Raw genomic sequence first — 23162 nt, forward strand, 5'->3', positions numbered from 1 at the left:
ATGCAAACTAGAATTGATAGGATTTATGCCTCTATAGATTTACTTAATAAAGTGAATTATTTTAAAACTAGTTTTTGCCCTCTATCTGATCATAATGCACTATTACTATAGCAATGGATATAAGGACATTTTGGATTATTTATAGAATTTAGGTATATATGATACAATTAAAAGAGTTTAAGAGTTACCTTAATGAACAAAGCAAGGACTTTTTATCTGTGAATGATAATGGTCAGGTTAGTAATGTCATACTATGGGACTCCTTAAAAGTACATATTAAAGATAGACTGGGAAGATGGGCTAGTAATAAAATGAAAGAATGGGATAAAGAGCTGTTAAAAATACAAGATGAAATATATAAAGTGAGGTCTCAACAACAAAGAAATTATATAATACTGAAATCATTAAAAATAATGACAAAATATCAAACAGTTTTAACACATAAAGTGGAGATAGCTTTAGAAAAAATAAAATTGCATAGTTATACAATGACATAAACAAGCTACTTAGGTTAGTAATTAGAAGTAAGATGTTAAGCAAAAAAGCACAAATGAATAATATCCAAAATCCTCACACTAATAAGCTTACTTCAGATATAGAGGAAATGCTTATTTTTTTTTAATTCCATGAGGATCTTAATAAAGATAAAAATAACAATCCTGATGATTACAAAATTGACAATTATTTAAAGAAAAATGATACTAGTAAATTAAATGACCAACAAATATCTCAGCTGAATAAGCCTATTACCCTGCTAGACCCATTCCCCCAAAGGCAGGCGCCCGGTCTGGTGGACCCCAGCCATAAACAAACTTTACAACAGGAGGAGGAAGCTACTACATGACAGAGCAAAATCCCTAAAAGGGAAGGCATCTCTGATCAATACTAGCAAAAAACTACGATCACTCATAAAATCATCCAAGGCCAACTTTGAGAGAAAAATTGCAAAAGACACAAAAGACAATCACAAGGCCTTCTTTAGCTATGTTAGAAACCTGGGTGGAAACTCCCAGATATGCTCAGAGTTAGTCCAAAATGACACAAAATACACTGAACCCACTGACATTGCCAACATTATGGCATACAGGTTCAGTGCAAATTTCTCCTCCCCCCCCAAAAGGAGAAATAACTATCCCAACAGAGTGTAGCCTCCCTAACATCTCAGATGCCCAGGTGAGAGCCGCCCTCTCTAAAGCTAAAAACACAGCATCAATGGGACCGGACGGTGTCCCGGGCTGTGTGCTACATGAACTCCAAGAGGAACTAAACCCACACATAAGGCTGCTGTTTAATCTTAGCCTTACTACAGGATACGTACCCAAAGAGTGACGTACGGCAACAGTGGTCCCACTTCACAAAGGCGGTGCTTCTATGGATCCTGGAAATTACCACCCCATAAGCTTGACGAGCCTGGTCTGCAAAGCTATGGAGAGGATCATTATGGAACTCATAAACAAAGACATTGGGGACCTACAGACATTGGATCCTACCCAATTTGGCTTTGTCAAGGGCAGATCCTGCCTTTTGAACTTGGTCGACTTTTTCGAAACAGTCACTAAGGCCATTGATGAGGGTAAGGCAGTTCACACAGCCTACCTTGACCTTGCAAAATCCTTTGACACAATACCCCACTCAAGCATCATAGACAAACTCACCAGCTTAAATGTAAACCCATATGTCACAAGATGGGTTGCAAACTGGCTCAAGGACAGAACCCACAGGGTCAGAGTTGCTGGAGCTATGTCAGACTCTAAGCCGGTCACAAGCGGTGTCCCACAGGGCTCAGTCCTGGGACCCCTCTTGTTCGGCATTTATTTTTCCGAGGTACAGGTAAACATAGGAGGATTGTGGCTGACAAAGTTCACAGATGACTGCAAACTGGGTGCCATAATTGATACTCCAGCGGACACAAACATCCTTCAGAGAGGCCTCATAGAAACGGATAATTGGTGCCAGAGCCATGGCCTAAAGCTGAACGCCAAAAAATGTATAGTCATACCCTTTGGGAAAAACAAGGTACCCACAAATTACCACACAGGTGGTAATCCATTAAGTACGGAAGAGGTAATCAGGGACCTAGGGACCCAGGTTGACAATAACCTCTCATTTGACACTCACATTGCCAAAGTGGTTAGGAAGACCTTCTATATTGCCCACCTTATCATGAAGGGTTTCACATCTAGATCAAGAGAGGTCATTGTGCCCCTGTACTCTTCTCTTATCAGGCCAATGATTGAGTACAATGCCCCATTTGGGATGTATCTTACCTGACACCTGCAGCAGTTGGAAAGACCCCAAAAGTTCCTTACCAAGAGGATAAAGGGTCTTAAACATATGTCATATGCTGCCCAACTGAAAAAACTCCAGCTCTATTCAGTCGCATACCGCCTACTCAAAGGTGATCTGTGCCTGACGTACAAGGCCATGTCCAATCCGGAATTAATGGACATGCTCCACCTCAGAAAATCCAAATCCATCAGAGCCATGAAAGCAAGAGACTTAAACCTCAACACAGAAATAAATAGGACATGCTGGAGGGACAGATTCATAACCCAGAGGCTCCCTACACTCTGGAACAGAATCCCAATCCATGTTAGGCAGAGCCCCTCACTAACTCTATTCAAGAGAAATCTTGACGAGTGGATGGGAGATAGTAGGTTTACCCCGGGGGTCATCTCTGTGTCACTACTAGACAGAGGCACAGTAAACTAAACCCTAAATGGGCATAGTATTCTCATCCTAAGGGGTGGTGAAAGCCACACACACTCTGGCTAGGCTTATAAATGCCCTAGGGCAGATAGCCTAGTACGAACCTATGAACTTATGAACCTAAGAAGTTAATGAAACTTTAAAAAAGGTAAAAATGGCAAATATCCAGTGTTAGATGGTTTAAGTGTAGAATTATATAGTCTGTTTCCATTAAATATTTTAGAATTACTGAGTGATGATTCAGGATTATTCAGGGTGACAAAATAATTCCTCCATCATGGAAATGTTCTGTATTCTCACATAAAGAAAGGATAATATGTTAATTTCCTCATATAAACCTATTTAATTATTAAATGTAAACTATAAAATATTTGCTTCCATTTTCTCCACAAAAGTAAGAGATATAGTAGATAAATTAATTAATAAATATCAAACAGGATTTATAATCAATAGATTTAACATATCATATAAAAAAGGTAGTAACTATCTTAGATTTAGCAAAAGGAATGAACAAAAAATTGGCCCTAATTAGCTTAGCTATCAAGAGAGCTTTTGATTCTGTAGATTGGAACTACAGTACTTGTTTAAAACTTTAGAAGGGTTTGCATTTCCAGAACGCTGTATTTAAAAATTAAAAACCTATATAGAGACTCCAAAGCATATGTTAAAATTGGATCTTACATTTCTCAAGGATTCACTTTAAACAAAGGCACAAAACAAGGGTGTCCATTGTCCCTTTTATTATTTGCATTAGTAATTGAACCCTTAGCTAATAGTATAAGAAGCAATGGAAAAACTAAAATACAGCTCTTTGCAGATGATATTTTACTAACTGTAGGAGATGACTATACTCTGGACAGACTCATAATGGAAAACCACCCTGGAGCAGATTATACTAAATTCTTATAAGTTTATTAAAGATGATACATTAGAAATATATAATAATCCTTTTATCTGGTTAACAAAATGTATAGGAAATTCATTTCAGTCTTTAGACTCTGTATATATGAAAGCAGTACTTAAAACCATTAAGAAATATGTTTCAAAACTCCATTAATATCAAAATTGAAATGTTTGTGTTTTCCTATTGCACATACCTCTAGATTTAAGGAAATTCAGAACAATGTAAAAATTAATTTACTAAAAAGGAATGGATTAGTATTATGGTCTGATTACTTTGAAAAAGGAAAAGCTAAGTCCCCACAATATTTAATGAAAGAATATAAGTTGGATGGAGTTCCTAAACAGTTAATATTATCCATCAGTAGGAAATTAAATGAATTTGTGGATAATATGAGAGAAGAAGAACAGAACTTTATTTCCCCATTATATGAATATATGAATGCTGTTATCGAAGGCAGACTGACATACAAAGGAAACTTGTCTAAGCTATATAAGTTCATTACAGATAACACTACTAATAATAATTCTGATGCAAAATTCTGGAACTTTTTAGATAGTGGTGGATTGAGTGACTCAATAGATGGTAAGAATAAAGCTTTGATACTTAAATCAGTTAGTCAAACTTCTTCAAGTTTATACTGGAAAGTTTTTATATGGAAATATAAACATGCAATGTGTGTTATTCCCAATAAAATCTCTAAGTTTAGTAAAATGGCTTCTACAGTTTGTTGGAGATGTAGTAAAAATGTAGAAGCTGATTGGACACACATGTTTATGGATTGTGAAAAATTAAATGTATATTGGGAAGAAATAAGTAAGTTTTTAAGGGGTTATGGTCTGATAATTGTTCTTTAGATCAGTAATACTAATGAATGTTCCAGCTCCTGTATCTGTTAAAGCAAAAGAGCAAGACCTCTTTTGAACTCACTTGGAATTTGCCAGAAAAGTTATTATAAAAAATTGGAAATCAAACTTAGTTCCTATTTTCAAAGAATTTTTAAATTTAACAAAAATACTATGTAAAATTGAAAAATAAGTTATAAAACTAAGAGCTATAAATCACAGTATGACATTTAGTTCTTGGAATAACCTTGAAATCTTGCAATTGAAATATCAAGATTCTTAATGTGTTAATCGTATAAGATTACCTTGATTATTCAATATATTCTTATCATTGTATAACAATATGCAAAGCTGAATTTCTTCATTTCTGTGTATATATTGTAAATATGTTAAATTACTAAAAATTTTCTTTAAAAAATGTAAATCATGTTTATTAAGTCTGAGAATGCCTACAAACGAGTATGAATAATGAAAATGTTATTTTTATTTTAATCATGATAATTTTGCAACAGTATATTCAACTAATTAGTGTATCAGATCTTGTATGCCCATCTGCCATAAACATGAAGCTTCATAATTATTGATGTATAACGAGTGTGTGTGTGCCTATTTGTCTATGTGTATCTTTGTAATACATCTATATTTATATCTATATTTATATGCACTTGATAGTGGAATCTGTGATTGTTAGCTGGTGAGTCATATTCAAGTTAGAAATTTGCAATTTTGTGAGAGCTAAAACTTCAGAGCAAATACATGTAACAGTAATTATAATGTCAATTGAAAACAATTCTACTGTTACCTTTCTAATATACTATATTGAATGAATAAGTCCATATTGTAATCAAGCATTCTCAACAGAAAGATAATTAGTAAACATGCTCAAATATAAATCAGACTGTCTACCAGCACAAGAAAATGATGACTACTGACCACTATTTCTTTGGCATCATTACCACACTGCCATTCTAAATCTGGGAGGAAAAGGAAGACAATTTCGTGGAATAAACAGAACAAACTAAAATGTCACAAGTAGGAAGCATTATTTTTGCAGAAATAGTACCAAACAGCTGTGGATCCATAAAACTAAAAGTTGTTTGCTAAACTCATCTCAGTTTTACAGGTTAAATAATGTGCTAATATATGCCTGCATTATTTACTTATGAAACAAAACTACAGTAAAATTAGAAGTCCTAAAAATAACAGACGTTTGAGAAACTGTACTATTTCCAGCAATATATAACTTTCAACATTTGATTAAATCAATTAACCATAAATAAACAAACAAATTAGAATTTGAAGAACTAGAATAAACTCTTTACCATACTGCAGTACAATTAGCACTGCCCCTAAAATGAAAGAAAAAATGTCCACATTTTCTACTTGTCTCTAAGCAAAAAGCAGAAAGAAGGAAACCACAACTTTAAAATACAACTTCACTCCTCCAAATAATTTGAGTCAAAAAAGAAAAGAAAAATCTCTATGCATTTAATGCACCTGCCCTCCTAGGAGAAGAATATAATGCCAAGTCAGCAGACATAGCTCAAAAGACCTGGTCACAGAGGAGGAAAGGGTACAGTCATAGAGAAAGAAAGGATGCTAAGTAAAAATTTAGATTGAAACAAGCTATTGGGACAAATTGGAGATGTTGATTATTAAATACAACGGAAGCTAGAATTGTTAATATATTTAAATAATTATTTTAGTGACCACTGTATAATTGATATGTATTACATAATATTTTAATATCTTATGTTCTGTTGTATATATTGTATCTGTGTTAAAATCAATAAAAAATTTAAACAGATATCAACTGTAAGCAAAGTTATATTTAATCATAAAAAATTACTTGATGAAGTAAGCCACATAAACTATACCACCCAGCTGTACTGGACAAATATAATCTAGACACTTATCTGGACTCCTGCATATACCATATGTCACAAAACCAAAAAACAGAAAACTTTTGTTACAGGAAAATAAGTGCATACACACACACACACACACACACACACACATGTAAAGAGGCAAGTAAAACACTTTGTGTGTGTGTGTGTGTGTGTGTGTGTGTGTGTGTGTGTGTGTGTGTGTGTGTGTATGCGCGATTATTTTGTATATTACAACCATCTTGGTTAAAAAATGCTTCCTCACACCACCACTGGGACATCTCCCAGACTCCTTGCTATTAAATATCTCATCATATGAATGGCAATCCTTAAAGAAATCTGTTAATTCCTTTGAATTACTAAAATGATTGTCTGTTTTCTTCTCTATCCCCACTTCCTTTCTTGCATTTTCTACATTTGACACAGAATCATATTTTGTAGCCTTCATTCCACAGCTTCCCCTCTGTCAATGTTTGTGCCAAGGCTATTTCTTGTGTCAATTGTTCAAGACTCTGAGAGGTGTGAGATACAAGCTTTTCATCAAAAGGGAAGAAAAAAAGCTTTTATTTAAATTCTTTCCTAAATATTTTAAGTTGCACTTACAGTGACCTGTGTGGTGATACTTTTTTGCACTTCTCTGTTTTTTGTCCATGTTTTAGCCAGGAAAGTTATCTGTTTGCTTTTTTAGTTTTTTCTGCAACCTTTGTCTTGTAGTTTAATTTGCCGTTCTGTGAAGATTGTGTATTACTGCAAGATTTTAGCATTGTTTATACATTGTACTGCACTTCTATTTTTATAAGTAGAATTACACGTAAAAGGTAGCTTTTTGTATTTTGAACCCAGTGAGGGGCCTCAATCAGTTTTGTAGCTTCTTTCACTATTGTGGCAGGACTGTGATATGCTGCTAGAATTGGGCCTCATTTAGTCATTTATTACAGCATTACTGGCAAATATCTACATGGTCTGGTGCCCTAATCTGTGATGAGATTGCAGTAGTGGCAGTATTGTGAATTCATCATCATCATCAGCCCCCTTATTTTCCATTTTTTCTACATGGGATCAGGGTATCATGTTAACTGTTGCCAACTCTCTCGATTCAGTGCCACACTCCTGCCTTCTTCAACACTCATGCCTGACTGTCGAAGATCTTCTTTCACACAATCCATCCATCTCTTTGCTGGATGTTCTCACTTCCTCTTACCTTCTTCCTGTCTGTCCCAAATCTTCCTCACCAGATTGTCTTCTGCTTTTCTACACATGTCCAAACCATCGTAATCTGTTCTCTTTGATCTTTTCTGCAATTGGAGCTACTTTGGCTTCTGCCCTTGTGTCCTCATTTCTTCGCCTGTTCCACAGTGTGCATCCTAACACCTTTCTCAAGCACTTCATTTCCATCACCTCTAGCTTCTTCAACTGTTCTGCCTTTACTGCCCAGGTCTCTGTTCCATACAGTAGTACTGGTCACACTACTGTCTTGTACACCTTACTTTTCAGTTTCTTTGCCATTCTTCTGTCATAGACTACACCTGATACTCTATGCCAGTTGGCTGCAGCCACTCTGATTCTAGATTTGACCTCTTCATTCAGACTACCCTTCTCTTCAACTACCCCTCCCAGATACCTGAAGCTGTTTACCTGTTACACTATCTTCCCTTCTATGTCTGTTCTCAGCTTCTTCTGATTTCCCCAATTTGCTGGGAAAAGCCGAAAGACGCAACAGCAACCACCATCTTATCTGTGCTTAGTTTCATCCCATGTGCCTACAGATTTGCATTCCATTCTCCTATCCTTTGCTGAATTCTAGCTCAGAGTCTGCCTGCACTGCCACATCATCTGCATACAGCAGCTTTGTTGATCCCTCCCCTCCATCCTGTTTGCTAATGTAGTCCATCACCAGTATGAACAGCAGTGGGCTCAGAGATGAACCCTGATGTACATCCACTCCCACTGGGAACCCCTCTGTTCATACTTGAGTCATTGGGTCCTTGTACATAGCCTTCACTAATTCTGCCAATGTTTCTGGGACTTCAAACCACTGCAGTACTGCCCAGATCAGCTTTTTGGGACCTTGTCATATGCTTTCTCCAAGTCTAGGAATGTTCAGTTGGACTCTCTCCTCATCTCTAGCTTCTTCTCAAGTATCTATCTCACTGCAAACATCAGGTCAATTGTGCTGCATCCTGATCTGAATCCAAACTGCTCATCTCCCATCTTACATTCTACTACTCTGCATATCTGTTTATCAATCACCCTCTCCAGAACTTTCATGCAATGTGATAGGAGTTTGATGCCTCTGTACTGCTCACAGTTGTGAATGTCTCCTTTGTTTACTGGCATGAGTATGCTTATTCTCCAGTCACCTGGGATATGCCTTTCTCTACATAATGATATTAGTACCCTCAGGAGCCTTTTCTCCCCTATCTCACCCAGCATCTTTATCATATCTGCTGTGACCTCATCTGAGCCTGCTGCTTTCCCTGACTTCATCTTCCTTAGTGCTGTTCTTATTTCTTCTAGGGTGGGCTCCTCTTCTCTCATTGTAGGCTTTTTCTGGGGCAGTACAGCTTCTTTGGGGGTTTCTTCATTCAGAAGCTGCTGGAAATACTCCTTCCATCTGCCTTTGATGCCCTCTGGACTAGTGAGCAGGTTGTTGCTGGCATACCTTATGAAGGGTGTCTGACTATCTTCTTTATCTTTCTGTCTTTGTCTTGCAACCTTACATAGTTTCTTTGTGCCCCTTACTGAGTCATTTTCCAGAAGATGGTACAGTGCCTCTGATGCCCTATTCTTTGCTATTGCAACTTCTTTCTTAGATTCTTTGTTAGCCAACCAGTAGTCCTTCCTAGCCTGGTCAGTCTTTTCTATCTCCCACTTCTTCCTGCATGCCTTCTTTCTTTTGATGACTTCCTGGACTTCTGCATTCCGCCACCAGCTTTCCTTATGTACCTTGTTTCCATACCTGGCTCAGCCACATATCTTTTCTGTATTCCTAACACATGCTGTTTTTAAGCGCTGACATTCTTCTTCAACTTCATCTATTTCCTCCTCTTCTTGGGGTGCTAGAGCCCTGAGTAATTCCTTGAACTGTGGTACTTTCTCTCCAGTCAACTTCCAGGTCTTCAGCCTGGTCTCTGTTGACTTTAGAGCCTTCTCTGACCACTGCTTGCAGATGATGGTGGCAACTAGTGGTTTATGCTGTGGGCCAACTGTTTCACTGGGGATGACTTTGCAATCATGGAGTCTATCCCAGTGCCTTTTCCTCACTAAGAGGAAGTCTACCCGAGTTGCACGTTGACTACTTTTGTATGTGATCTTGTGACTGTCTCTCTTTCTGAATCACATGTTGGCTACTATCAAGCCATTTGCCAGGCAGGTTTCTAGAATGGCTTCACCTTCTTTATTCCTGTTGCCCCACCCATGTGAACCCAAACAGTCCTTAAATCCTGTCTGTCTGTCCCGATGTGCATTCAAGTCACCCATTATCAACACCAATTCATGTTCTCCTGCTTTATCTAGTAGGTCCTGCAACTGCTGTCTGAATGCACTCTTTTCCTCACTATCACAACTCTGCTGTGGGGGATAGGCTGAGATTATGAATACCGCACTATCATTACACTGGAGTCTGACTGCCATGAGTCTGTCATTAATTCTGATGATATCCCTTACTGCCTTCTGAAGCCACTCTCACACCACAATTCCTACACCATTTCTAGCCTGCCCTCCACCTGAGTAGTAGACTCTGGATCCCAAGCTAAGTGGCTTTTCTGTACTGCCCTTCCATCTCATCTTTTGGATACATAGAATGCCCAGCCTTCTCTGTATCATCATCCACTTCCAAGCTGCGTCCTGTCAGTGAACCTACATTAAGCATAGCAATTCTCATGTTTGGTAGGTTGGTTGGTTTTACGTCCAGCTTTTGCTCAACAGAGCTATTCCAGATAACCCAGGCTGGGCAACTAGACAATGGCCAGCCAGTAGCTTATTGACCCAAAGCTGCTGGGCTTTATGGCGGGCACACACTGGTCAATAGGGGCAGATATACCCCTCCCACCATTAGCAAGGGTCCCTGGTGTAGGGTGCTCAACCCATTTATCACTGGTAACTACCCATACCCATTTTTGGTGACATTAGTCAACAATGACAGAATCACTTTGAGCCGTATTTTACACTGTTGAGTGGCTAACCCAGCCACGGCATGCAGTCAGTGATCCGTGTTCTCCTATCTTGAGGATATCTCCTATCTTGAGGATACTGCAGTAGATGCCCAAACTGATTTGTCTGTAAAACTCTTCCCCCTATAGGGCACCATGTAGAGTCTGTGCTGCTGCCCACAGCTCCATTTATTGGTGAGTTTGAGATGGAATCACTCAGCATGTTTTTCGGACATGGGAGAAACGCCATGGAGACACAGGGAGAACATGCAAACTCCAAACAGGTCAGGATTGAACCTTGCACCTTGTGCATGGGAGGCGAAGACCTTAACCACTAAGCCATCTGCCCCAGAATTTGTACTTCAGTACTTTTTATAGCTGTATATACCTGCTCTAAGTTGCATTCCAGTAATCTGGTGACTTAGACTGTGATGGAACTGCAGCAGTGGCAGAACTGTGAATTCTGTTCCAGGATTTGTGCTTCAGTAATTTTTATAGCTGTATATACATGTTTAATGTTGCATTCCATTGCCATTCTATTTACCTTGCTATTGTTTTTTCCCCTGTTCTTTGAGTCTGCCCCACCCTCCAGTGAGACATTAAGTTAAAAGTTTCTGAAATTCTAACCATAAGAATAGAGCTCTAGTTTGAGTTTTTCCCCAACCCTCCAAACATTCTTCTGTTGTGGTTTTAAAAGACTGTGTCTCTGACTTCCACCCTTATCATAATCTGATTTTCAAATTCCCCCTCCCTTCTTTCATTGCTGTTGTCTGTTAAGAATCTATTTAGGTACTTTCCCTCCCACTGTTTTCCATATATCTGTAATACTAAGTGCCCACCCAGCAAACCAGTATTGCACATGGGAAAACCTCCCTTACTACAAATGATCTCCTGCTGATTTTTCCAGAGCTCCCTTCAGCCTGGCACCTTTGCCACACTCTGAAGGGGTCCTATGTTAATCCTGCTCTGTCACTGGCAGATAAGAGATTTATTTTATTGTTCTGCACTTCAGTAAACTGCTTAGAGTGCTAGTGCTTTATTTTTTTTCTTTACTTGTTGATTTAGCCATTAAATCATTGTAAAGGTCCCTAATACTTGAAATTGCCTTGTCAAGATAGTTTGTTTAAGTTGTTTCGTTGTAGTATTACACTCAAAAGCAATCTTTCTTGGTGTTATTAGCACCTTGTACAGACACAAATGTCCAAAAAGTAAATTTTATCTATAAAACTTCCCTTAGAACTAAAACTTATTACTTAGTGTGGCTAAAATAAAGCCATTGTGGGAAGACAATTTTAGAGAAGCTACTTCTCACATCAAACAGCACTACTATCAAATCTTAGCGCAATCTAACCTACTCTAGTGCCAAATAACCTACTCCACCCAAATACAGGTCTGGACAACATGATTATGCAATTTCCAAATGTCTCTATAGCCAGCTTGGTAGATATGGGCATCCTGAGACAATGTAGCAATTATCTCATGTTCACAACCATTTAATCCTTACAGAAACAAAATATGTGAGAGATGCACATACACAATTTCACTGAAGGCAAAAATCTCACACACAAGCAAGGTTGTCAAGAACACACACACTACATCCACTACACATAGTGTCCACCACACAGACAAACTTACGCTGAGGCACTAAAAAGCAATTGTCCCAAACCTCAAAAACCTCCTAAGCCTATGAATGGCAATGCCTATCCTCAGCAATCTCTAAAGCACTCACCAAAAGCAACACTAAACACCACACATACATCTACATCCAGTGGAACGCCAAGAGCAAATTTCATAAGGTAAACAAACACATTAACCAAGATTCTTGTCATAGGAGACTCCATTGTATGACATACAGATGCCCCACTCAACGGACTGAACAAGGATAAGACAACAGTTATTTGCTTATCTGGAGCCAGGATCCCCCAAGTTATGCATGCACTCAAGTCACTACACCACAGGTACCAGTCTGATTCTATCATAGTTACTGTGGCATTAATGACCTGAGACATACTTCTCTGGACTATACGAAGACAGACATTGTTGATCTCTCTGAATGTGTGTCTCTGGTAGGAGGATTCAATATTTGTCAACATGGGAGGACATAGTTAACAAGCCACAGTGCTTTTGCAAAGGATGGTCTGCACCTGGCAAACCTAGGCTCCCCAATATTGACTAAAACTTTAGCCATCCCTTAGAACCTTTTTTTAGTCAATGCCAATTTGACAAACCTACCGACATAGCAAATAAAACCCAAAAAACCCTAAAGGTGTTACTTTTCAATGCTAGGAGCCTAAACAAGGAACTCCACACCCTACATGCTCTGCTCACCCTAGAGAAAGTAGACATCTGTGCTATTACCAATACATGGTTTAAATCCACAGAAAGTATTCTGGCAGTGCAAGGCTTCAGTGCCTTCCACACATTTAGTCCATCAGCTTCACAGACAGGGACAAAAGGTGGAGGAGTCGGAATTTATATTATAAACAAGCATAACTCTACTTTGGTTAAACACAATGATACCCTGGAATTTATCCAAGTGCAAATCAATATAGACAAAGTACCATACCATATCTTAGCATACTATAGGTCACCCACTATGTCTCTCAAATCCCATACCTTGTACCTAGCCCTACTGGAGACACTCACCATTAAACCAAATACTGAATTGATGAGAGACTTTAACTACCCTTCTATAGACTGGGAAACAAACACTGCCTCATACTCGCAGGTACAGCAATTCTTGGGCTTTATTAACACAAATATCCTTGACCACACCCACCAGAGGTTCAAACATACTGGACCTGGTACTCAGCAATATGAGAGAGCATTGCAAGACCCCCCCCAAAAAACTGTCACATCCTCAGTGGTGAGGTTGGACCACAAAGCTGTCTCCTTCAAAATAAACATCAACTCTGTAACCCCAGCAAACTCTGTAACAGTTATGAACTACTCCAAAAAAAACAACATCCTGTTAAGTGATAGTTTGTCAAAATTCAGTGCCCTTCCAACCCCGACTTCACACCAACCTATGCGGAATTGTTCTGAGAGTCCATGTACAACTATGCAAGGGGCTGTATAGAGGCTGCTGTACCTAATAGAAGTAAACCTAAAACAAACATTAAAAACAAAGCACACTGGTAGAGTCCTATCCTTAATAGCGTTAATAACAAAAGGAAAAAAAGTCATGGCTAAAATCAAAAAGAGCAACTCCCATAATGATAGGAACCACCTAATTATACTAAACAGGAAACTAAGAGAACTAATTAAGTCCAACAAGGCCAATTACAAGGTCAGGATAGCCTCACAAGCTAAAGACAACTACAAGGCCTTCTATAACTGTCTGAAACCTCAAAGGCACATCTGTGTGACAAACTGGTGGTCAATGGTGCCACTTTCACTGAGCAGAATGACATAGAGAATTTGCTGACTGACAATTTCAGTTAAACCCACCCTGCACTCCCCCCATACCTCTCCCTATGAAATACCTACTAGCATAAGCCCCAACTACTAACAGGGAGCAGGTCCTCATGATAACTGATAAGACCAAAAACATATCCTTAATGGACCTTAACAATATCATGGGATACCTCCTGAATAGCTTGAATCATGGCATATCAGGACTATTTGGGTCAGTTTTCAACTATATCTTAAAAACAGGCTTTGTACCATGAGAATGGAGGGCTGCAGAAGTTATTCACTTCACAAGATAAACCATCTTCCAACCCCAGAAACTATAGACCTATTAGTCTTACTAGTCTAATATGCAAAGCTATGGAATTAATTATCGTGGAAATGATCAGCAAAGACATAGGCAGCCTTTAGACACTGGACTCAACCCAGTTTAGTTTTGTCAAGGATGGGTCATGCCTACTAAACCTGGTGGACTTTTTTGAGAAGGTCACCAAGGCGATGGATAAAGGAAAAATGATGCATTCCTCCTACCTGGCCCTGGCTAAGGCATTCGATACACTACCCTACTCAGGTATAGTTGACAAACTCACATATATCAAAGCTATGGAATTAATTATCATGGAAATGATCAAGAAAAACATAGGCAACTTTCAGACACTGACTGGGCCCAACCCAGTTTCGCTTTGTTGAAGGAAGTTCATGCTTACTAAACCTGGTGGGCCTTTTTGAGAGGGTCCCCAAGGCAATGGATGAAGGGAAAATGGTACATACCATCTATTTGGACAAGATATTCAATACAATACCCCAAATGAGTATAGCTGACAAACTTGTTGAACTGAGTATAAATCCCTACATAATTCTCTGGATTGCCAGCTGGCTCACAGACAGCACCCAGAAAGTCAGTATTGGTGACACCTTCCCCACTAAGAGACCAGTCACTAGTGGAGTACCTCAGGGCTCCATGTTGGATCCACTCCTATTTGGCATCTACTTCTCAGAGGTAAAGACCAATATCAAGGGTCTTTGGTTGACCAAGTTCACAGATCACTGTAAACTGGGCACTATCAGATTCCCCCATAACACAAATGTCTTACAAAGGGGCCTAATACAGCCAAATAACTGGTGTCAAAGCTACAGATTAAAACTCAATGATAAAAAATGCATTATAGTATCTTTTTGGAAAACTACCACCCAGGCTAATTTCTCCATTAATAAGACACCTCCAAGAGTTGACCCAGTAGTCAGGGATCAGGGAACATATGTAGACAGTAATCTGGCCTTTGATCAACATGTAGCCAAAGTTGTAAGAAAATAATTTTATGTTGCCCAACTTATAAGTAAGTGCATGGTGTCCAAGTCTAAGCAGGCCATAGTGCTCCTTTATCCAGCCCTTATTAGACCCATCATTCTAATCAAACCCTCCCTTACTTTCCCAGCGTTTTGCCCTTCACATATCCCAGCATCATATGACTCTGCACTGATCTATTCTTTCTTTCTCACCCTCACATCCCATAAGCCTTCCTTTTCCCTACACCTTATATAAGCAAGCACTTCCATCTCCTCCTTCTACTTCATCCCGTCTACTGCTTTAACTTTTTTAAGAAGCCCTTCTCACATTTTATTTATCTAAGCCCCCTACTCTTAACTTGTCCTGCTTATTTCCACATAGTATTACTCCTATCCTGAACTACTGTTAACAGAGTCCCACTAGCATCATTGCATTTGACACTACCTATAACCACTCCTAGGGGTCTTTATATATTTGCATATTTAATCATCTTTATTCTATGGCTATCCCTTCCCCTCTTACTTTATTTAATTTCCCCTTTATTGTCCTTCCCTCCTGAAGTACTTTGTTCTACCATTTTTGCTGGACCCCTTATCTTCTATCTTTGTATCAGTATCAAAGCATTAATCCCCAAACATGCTTGTAATACCCTCCTTCCCCATAACCCATAATGCATTTCAAAAACTACTTAAGAAGAAGAAAGAACAATGAAATAATTGGAAAAACAGTTTATCACTTACAAACATATCAAGCTGCTCTCCCTGGTCATGTATACAATAACTATTCTTCTCTCCACAGTGCAATCTTAAAAAAAATAATCAGTTGCCTACCAGAGGAATATCTAATTTTAAGAAAGAAGCAGGCTATAACAATAAACATCATGAATATAACAACCCTACTGCCATTGCCCATGAGCAGTTTCAAAATTCAGTTTATCGAAAATAAATCAAAATACTGTAATAAAAAACATTACAATATTATTAACCTATTCTCCTAAAGCATATCTGTAATAACTTCCTCACCCATAGGAAGTTCAATGCTACTGAGTCTTGCAGCCATTAAACCATGCCAGTTACCATCCCAAACTGTACATCTTCTCTCAAAGAGAGCTAAGCCAATCAAACCCATGGTGAATTTATAAACACCCATCCAATTATTCTGGTCAAATTTGAAGGAAGATGGTGTATCTCACTTCTTCATCTGCAGAGGAGTTCATTCCAGAGGTGAGGAAGACGCTGACTAATGAATCTGTTTTTTCACCTTGGTATATTGATCTGCTAAAGTAGGTTTAGGATCATAGGATTATAGGATCATAGGAGATTACTAGGCCATTGACCCAGTGGTCATTTTAAGCCTAGCTGTTTCATCTCAATGTAATACCATAGAAATGTTAGTTAATACCCAAGATTGCATTTAATGATGACTGCCCATGTCCAGGAGCATTGTGGGCTCTATCTCCGGTAAAAATTTATGGTGCCCCATCCACTCGTCCAGGTTCCTCTTGAACAATGTCACAGAGCTGCTCTGTTTCACATGAATTAGTAGCCTGTTTCAAAGACATGGCTGTCAATGGGAGATAAATCTGTCCCTCCAGCATGCTCTATTTAAGCTGCAGGCCATATTTAAGTCCCTGGAACAAGTAGCCCTAGATCCATTTAATTTATAGATATGCAGCAAATTTATTAGGTTTGGGTCTTGGGTTGCTCTGTAGGCCAGGCATAAGTCTCCCTAAGAAGTCTATATGGTATGAAGTACAGTGACAGGGATAGTGTAAGGCACATGCTGGAGCCCCTTGATCTTCTTTGTTAGAAACCTCTGAGGTCTCTCTAATTGCTGCAGATGCTTAGTACAGTACATGCCAAACGTGGCGTTATATTCAATTATGGGCCAGATAAGTGCTGGGTATAGGGTGGTTATAACTTCCCTTGTTCTTGAGGCAGTGCCTTTACTAATCAAGTGTGCTATGTAGAAAGCTTTCCTTACTACAGAGACACATGGTGATCAAAGTTAAGGTCGCAGTCAACTTGTGATCCCAGGTCCCTTACCACTTCATGGGCACTTAGGGTATTGTTGTTGATTTGATAGTGTGATGGGACATTGCTTGTACCAAAGGGAATGATGATGCATTTCTTTGCATTCAATTTGAGACCCTGACTAATACACCAGTCGCTGGTTTGCGTGAGAACCTCCTGCAGTATACTGACATCATTTGGGGATTCAATGATTACACCTAGTTTGCAGTCGTCTGCAAACTTGGTCAGCCGCAATCCCATAGCTGTGACCTGAACTTCTGAGAAGTATATACCAAAAAGTAGGGGGCCCAGTACTGACCACTCTGGCACCCCAATGGTAACAGGTCTGCAGGTCTGCTGGTTGATGTGGAGTTAGCCACTTTAGTAGTGTGTGTCCGGTTTGTCAGACAGTTGGCAACTCATCTTACAACAAAGGGGTTTACATTCAGTTTGCTAAGTTTATCAATAATGTCTGAATGTATGATTGTGTTGAAAGCCTTTGCCAGGTCAAGGTATGCTGTGTGTACAAATTTGCCCTCACCTTGGTCAAATCTTCAAAGAAATCCACCAGATTTAGCAGGCAGGATCTACCCTTCACAAAGCCTAATTGGATAGGATCCAGGGTTTGGAGTTCACCTATGTCTTTATTTATGAGGTTCATAATGATACGTTTCATGGCCTTACAGTTGAGGCTGGTCAAGTTTATGGATCTGTAATTACCTGGGTCTGTTGCTAGGCCATGTTTGTGGAGGGGAATAACTGTTGCTGTTCTACATTCCGCAGGAACAAAGCCTGAGGTTAGGATGTGATTGAAAAGGGTACTTAGTGGTGATGCTAGTTCATGTTTTAGCCTGTTTAGAAGAGAGCCTGGTATGTCATCTGGTCCCATAGAGGCTGTGTTTCTTACCTTGGACAAGGATTTGAGGACCTGTTCTTCAGATATGTAAGATGGTGGGGGGGGGGGGGGTTGGTGGAAGGTTTGTTGTAAATTAGGAGGGAATAAGGGACTGAAATTTTTGCCAAACCTATCCGCTAGCAAGTTTGCTATCTCTGTGGGGTCAATGTATGTGATACCATTGGCCACTAAGTTCTGCACATGCTTGGGTCTTACCCTTTAGGTTATGTATGTAGCTGTAAAAGGCCTTATGGTTATCCCTGGTTGAGCCCTTGGAGGATTTGACAAGTTGTCTTATTTGCCTGTTGAGGCTAAGGAGGGTGCTTTTCCATTGTTGGGGTCTTGCCTTTGTTTTCTTGGACAACAACATTTTACATTTATTACAACAATTGTTGATGCTGGATGTCCACCATGACAGCCTGTTTTTACATGGGGCTCTGGCTTTGATTATTTCTGGTATTACCAAGTTTATACACTTATGCAAGTGATTGTACAAGGCTTTAGTGTAAGCTTCGGTGTAGTTACCACTTCCAGCTTGGGATGGGGCTTAGAATGCATTTATACCTTCACCTAGGTGGTATAGTTTAGAGAAAACTTAATGAATAAACCAAATAAATTAAAAACAGAGAAAAGACCACGCTGGAAGCAGAAAAATCTTAGTTAGCGCTTTCATTTACTAAAAATATGTAAACTTCTTCAGACAATACAAAAATGACAAATACATGTTTAAATATGGTCATTAATCACAAAAATAACCCCACCCCATTTTAAATTCACAACCATTCTCACAAGATCCATATATACATATGTATCACATATACTTTGTTAAAACTGTTAAATCATGAACAAAAGGTTAAGGTGATTACAAAACCAATAACTTCCATATTAAGAAGGAAATATGTCTCAGAAAACTGGTTCAGTATGATTCTTCATATTATCTCAATAAGGCTTTTAATTTTAAAATACTTTTGATCGAAATTAAATCATTAAGCCCTGGTGGAGCTGTGGCATTCAATTTTAATTGCCATAAAACTTCCTTTTCTTCTAATTTTAAACTGATAGGACCACCCCTGCCGTTTTCCAGGACCTTGTCAATGACTACAAAAAGGAAATCATGCTCAGGGAAAATTGATAAATGCCTAGCCAGTGCATTATTGATATTCCCCTTCTGCATTGCATAACAATTTCATATATTCCATTTTTGAGTGGTCTATCAGTTTTTCCCATGTAAAAGGTGAGACATTTAGAACATAAACCTAAATAGACCACTCCCCTAGTGTTACAGTTGTATCTATCTTTAATATGCAACCTCCATTGCCTAATGTTATTGAGTTAACTACTTTGATGTATTTACACCAACGACAATTTTCACACTTGTACATACCACAATGTGGCCGGTGGCAGTAAGATTTATTACCTTCAATCAAACTTTTCAAATTGATCCCCCTTCAGAATAGTATATGAGGGCACTCAGCAATGTGTTTACTCACAAGTTGGTCCTCGAACAAAAAACACCAATTTTTATAAATAATAGATTTTAAAAGAGAGGCGTCCAAGGAAAAAGTAGTGATAAAACTCAATCTCCCTATTTCACCAAAATTCAAATTATTCTGTGTGGAGGGAACTATATTATTGATAGAATTATTATACAAAAAACTGCCAGATGTATGTGTTGATCCATTTGTTAGATCACCAACCAGCCCTGGGTCCATTTGAATTTCACTAATACTAGGAATTGGCCTAAAAGGACCACAAGCTCTTTTAATAGTAACTTCTTCAATAAGGTCTTCAATCAACTTAATTGGATACCCACGTTTCACAAACATATTCCTTAATGTATTGCAATCCTGCAAAACATCTTCCTCCAAGGTAACCATCCTAGCGGCTCTAACAAGTTGCCCTTTAACAACACCCCTCTTTTGGTGTTGCGGGTGGCAACTGGAGAAGTGCAAGAAAGCATTAGAATACGTGGGTTTCCTGAAAACCTTAGAGGTAAAGCCTTTCAAAATTGGACTTTTGGTTAACTCAACATCCAGATAGGAAATCCGATCAGTCCGAAATTCCCATGTGAATTTCAAAAAAATTAGTGTGTTTCATAATTTGCTCAATGAAGGTATTAGCCGAAGTTACATCACCTCTCCATAAAATAAAAATGTCGTCCAAATAACAGGTGTACCATGCGGTCTTTTCGCAAAAAAGTGGAATCTGGGAAAAGATAATATTTTTCCCAAAATGCCATCACTGTATTAGCAAAAATAGCTTCACATGGAGACCCCATGGCTACACCCATTTTTTGTAAATAAAAATGTTTGTTGAACAAAAAATAATTGTTCTTAAGGATCAATTCCAACAAGTAAAGGATTATATCAATAGTTTGCCCTTCTAGGTGTTTTTCCAGAAGAAAATCCCTCACCCATTTACATCCAATATCCTGTGGGATAGAGGTGTAGAGATCACAAACATCTATTGTGAGAAAATTGAGGTTCTCATCAAAAGGAAGCTTATTAATGGCCTCTAAGAATGCCCATGAGTCTTTACAAATCTGTACCTCACCTACTAAAGCTTCCTTCAAATTTGAATCAACATATTTGGCACAACCATATGTTATCGATTGTCACCCATCAATTATGGGATGAAAGGGGGGCTTCTGTAGGCTTTTATGTATTTTTGGCAGCCCAAATAAGGTCGTGGTAACTGGGTAAGAAATCTCCAAATAATTCAGTAGGTCTACATCAATACGTCCTTCAATAAACAGATCTTTGATAAACCCCCGAAAACTTACGATAAGCTCCATTCATTTCATTTAAGAAAACTTTCACGTAGGCCTCACTATTAAGTAATGTCTCCATATCAGAAACATAGTCCTCATTATTCATAAAAACCAAACCGCCCCCCTTATCTGGTTTCATAATTCGGACGTTGGCAAATTTCAACCTATCAAGGGCATCCCTCTCTATCTGAGTAAGGTTGTGATCAACTGAATTCGGTAGACTATGTGAACCAATCAATGTTCTAAAGTCATTCTCACAAGCTTTTTCAAATAAAGCGATAGCAGGATGTAAATTTGGGTTAAAACACTGGCAACACTGAGGTCATTGGTAAGACTCGGAGTATTATTCAATAACACATTTAAATTAAGTTTCCTAGTAAAAGTTTTTAAATCAACAAGAGTTCTTTCTAAATTACTTCTAGAAGAGGGAACAAAGGTAAGCCTTTTAGCTAACGTATCGATAAGCACTGGGTCATGGATAAAAGAAGAAAAATTAAAGATCTTAAAATCTTTTGTAGTATTCAAAAAAATACACAAATCACCATGTTCACTTTCCAAACAACCAGTGGTATTTAGAGTTAGCTCATTAAAGGAAATTACTTCCTCCTTTTGTTTTGTTTTTTCTTTCTGCACTGGTTTTGTTTTTGTACCTGATTTTGTTGCCCCCCCCCTCAAAACCAGTTTTCTGAGACATATTTCCTTCTTAATATGGAAGTTATTGGTTTTGTAATCACCTTAACCTTTTGTTCATGATTTAACAGTTTTAACAAAGTATATGTGATACATATGTATACATGGATCTTGTGAGAATGGTTGTGACTTTAAAATGGGGTGGGGTTGTTTTTGTGATTAATGACATTACTAATTTTATTATATTTAAACATTTTAAACATGTATTTGTCATTTTTGTATTGTCTGAAGAAGTTTACATATTTTTAGTAAACGAAAGCGCTAACTAAGATTTTTCTGCTTCCAGCGTGGTCTTTTCTAGGAGGTATAGTTTGCCTTGGTGAAATTTTTTAGTCTGATTTCACCCTTTGTGAGTTCTGGTGTTAGTGCCAGCTCGAAGGTGAATGATTTGTGGTCAGTTTTAACTACTGAGGATCCGACAGTTGTGACAGTGCATCTTTTTGACATGTTGGTGAGGACAAGATCTAGAATGTTTGTTTCCCTTGTCAGGGTATGGACAATTTGTTCCAGTGCATTAGGGCTAGCGTAAGTTTTCCATTTGATGGTGGGATAATTGAAATCCCCTATAACCAGTGTGTTTGGTAAAATTTGGATCATCTCCAGTTTGGTCAAGTAGGCTTCATTGGTGTTGTGATGCATGGAGGAAGATCTATAACTGACTATGGCTTGAATGGGGGTCTTCCACACTCTAACTAGGCAGGTGGTGAATTTATCTCTAATATAAATTGAAACACCACCTCCTTTGGTTTTCACACGTTCATATTTTGGTCTAAAGGCGTGGAAGGCATTGTAGTCTTGCAAGGCTGGGGTACTCTCTGAGGCCTAGAACCAGGTTTCTGTGACTGCACAGACATCTACATCTTCTAGTGATAGAAGTGCTTCCAGGGGGTGCAGTTTTTGGTTTAAGCTCCTAGCATTTAGCAGTATGACCCTTATTTTGTTCTGATCGGTTAATTTCACGTTGGTAATGTTATTTTCGAGACCTTGCCTAAAAAAGGCACTATGGGGAAGGCAAGAGCCTTTGCCAGCAGCCAAAGTCCTAGAGGTGCGAGGTGCAAACCATCTCTGGCAAAGCAGCGAGGTTTGTCCACCATGGCTTCCCAGGCTGACAGTAACTGGATCCCCCTTGAATGACACCAAAAACTGAGCCAATTATTGAAATCAATTATTTTTTGTTTATACTGTGGCATCATTCTAGATGAGGGTAGTATGCTGCTCAAGGCTAGGGACATACCTGCCTGGGACACATACTCAGAGAGCTCAAGTATGTCTCTCTTCATATAGTCCAGTGACGTACATCTCAGGTCATTCACACCAACATGAACTATGACAGAGTTATAATGGTACTTGTTGCTGAGAGACCTGAATGCATGTGTGATCTGCTGAATCCTGACACTGGACAGGTAACTGACCGTGACTTTCTCCTTGTCCAGCCTGGTGAGTGAGACAACCGTGTGTCTCACTATTGAGGCTCCAATGACAAGAAAATTTGTTTTTTGAGTGTTATGCATTACTGGCTTGGTGGGTGAGACACTGGTGTTGCTATGTGTCATGGGTGCTGTGGGGACAATATTAGTTGTAGCAGTCTTGTGTTTTGGAGATCT

This window comes from Protopterus annectens, chromosome 2.part0 (genome assembly GCF_019279795.1).
Source record: "Protopterus annectens isolate FY-2018-M chromosome 2.part0, PAN1.0, whole genome shotgun sequence".
Classification (NCBI taxonomy): Eukaryota; Metazoa; Chordata; order Ceratodontiformes; family Protopteridae; genus Protopterus; species Protopterus annectens.